Consider the following 2,301-nt stretch of genomic DNA (forward strand, 5'->3'; position numbering starts at 1 on the left):
CGTTTTAGCGCTTCACCGGGCTCCGGCCGCCCGGGCCCTGCCACTCCCAGCCCCGCCCCCAGACTCAGGAGTCGGCAGGTCCCGGCCCCCCTACACCTTTCTCCGGGTTGCTGCCTCCCGCAGCCAGGTCACGAGCCGCAAGCCCCGCCCCGCCCCGCCCCGCCCCTCTGCGCTGCACTGCGGTTCCCACAGCCCCGCCTCCATCGCGGAGGGGTGACGTCATGGGTCCGGACCGAGGCTCAGCCCGGGTCTCTGCGAGCACACAGGTGGCGGCATTGAGAAAATGTTCGGGCTGGAACAAAGGTGAGGAGCAGGGAGGTGGAGGAGGGATGAGCAGCTTGCTTAGAAGTGAGGCGTGAGAACTTGTGGACTCGTCACGGAGCAACTGGGCTGAAAGAACTACTCGAAGACGCCTGGTCAATACTGAAAGCACTCAGCACTACCCCTTCGAACGGCTCCGCGGCCGCCGCAGCTTGATACACCGCGGAGTGTCGGAGGTTCAGAGGCGACCAGAAGCAGAAACTTGTCTGGCAGGAGGAACTTGATGACTTCGCGGCATTGTGACCCAGTGGCATCGCTTGCAAAATAGGAGATGCCTTTGCCTCACTGGGCGTCCTGGGTTGGCCAGTTTCAACCACATACCCAAACTCTGTCTCCAAGGAACTCGAGTATTGAATCTCTCAAAATTCACTGCCTAGGGCCTGAAGAGAGAACCAAGACCCTGAGGTGCCAGGGGATGCAGTTGCCAACCAGCTAATCTCTAAGCAGTCATAGACCTTGGGCTGCTAAAGTTGGAACAGGAAGGGCACAAGATCCGCATTAATTCCGTTCCAAATCCTGTTAGAAGGTGATTAGTTTTCTTGACATGTATGTACCACCTGGTCATTACTGACAAGCTGACAAATGGGGGGTGGGGGGGGAGACAGGCCGTCATACAAACAGGACAACGTTCAGGAAAGCACCCTTATAGAAATAAATCAACAATAGAAATTTCTTCAGGTCATTACTGACACCCTGAAAATAAGTAAGGTTGTTCCAAAAATTGAATAACAAGCAAAAACAGAAAGTCAAAGTAGGAGGCATTGAAAAGCAGAGCACAAAGACATTATTTTACTTCATCAAACAAATCTTTAAAGCTCTGAGCTCAGATTAGGTCACCATATTATCAAAGGGATAGAGAGAAGAATCAGTCAGTCTTATGGGAAGAGTAACAAAAATGACAAAAGATATGCAAATAAGTCCTTTGAGTCACAGTCATGGTGCAGTTTTCCTTAAGGAACAGAAGACTATGGGGTGACTAGTTTAATCAATTGTTCTTCATTTCTTTGGAGGACCAGAGATGAAACGCTGCCTGATGGTCAGGAACATAAGGTTGAAGAGACTGCTGAAGGCAGTGGTGGAGTTTCCCACCTGAGTCCTAGTTCCACCAATGCCACTAACTGTGTGTGGCCTTGGATAAGTCATTAAGCCTCAATGTCCCCAACTGTGAAGTGGATAGTAAGGAGGATGGCCTCTGTGGTCCCTTCCAGCTTACACATGATTCTGCAACTAAAGCCTCTCTTTATCAGAACCCAGACCTTCCTTTCTCCCATGCCTCAAGAAAAGGGGACCTAGCATTGCACCTGAATGGTTTCCTCCTTCCCCTTCCCCTAGTAAACCCAATAGCTCCTTTGACTTTCTCCGCCCTTTGCTGCAGGAGAAAAAATGGTAATGAGAAAAGTGGCAGGAGGGAACAACAGAGGACAGGAATGCACGCCACGAGAAATAGTATTCCCTGACCCAGGAAATGTGGGACCAGGGCAGAGACTGCCAGACTAGAGTGGTTTACTACTTTATCTCACCCTTCTTTAAGCTCTGTATTTCAGCGGAAATGGTCATTTCTTTCTGCCTTCATTATAGTTATTGCCACTCGTTGAGTGATTACACTGAACCCAGACAGAAGGAACCACTGTTTATTCATCTTCACAGCCCAATCCCTTGCCACAGGGCTGGCCCCCACTCTCATACAGTCAACACTTTTGTTGAAAAAATGAACGAAGAAATGAATGAATGGCAGAGGTATAGCATAAACCAGGGAAAGATATATAGTATTTGTATTTTTTTTAACTAAAAAGGTCTATATTAGTCTTAGAAAGGTACTCACGTGTCTTTGTTTTTCACTTTATGTGAAAAGGAGAAAGATTGATTTTAAGATGTATTAAAACGGGGTTACAGTAATGACTGGTGCAGTTTACTTAAGGTATATTATGATATAGTCAACCAGAACTGGCCTTACTGAGCCCTATAGTCTCAAACTTTTTT

Source organism: Neophocaena asiaeorientalis, unplaced genomic scaffold, assembly GCF_003031525.2.
Source record: "Neophocaena asiaeorientalis asiaeorientalis breed wild unplaced genomic scaffold, Neophocaena_asiaeorientalis_V1.1 scaffold296, whole genome shotgun sequence".
In the NCBI taxonomy this organism is placed as follows: domain Eukaryota; kingdom Metazoa; phylum Chordata; class Mammalia; order Artiodactyla; family Phocoenidae; genus Neophocaena; species Neophocaena asiaeorientalis.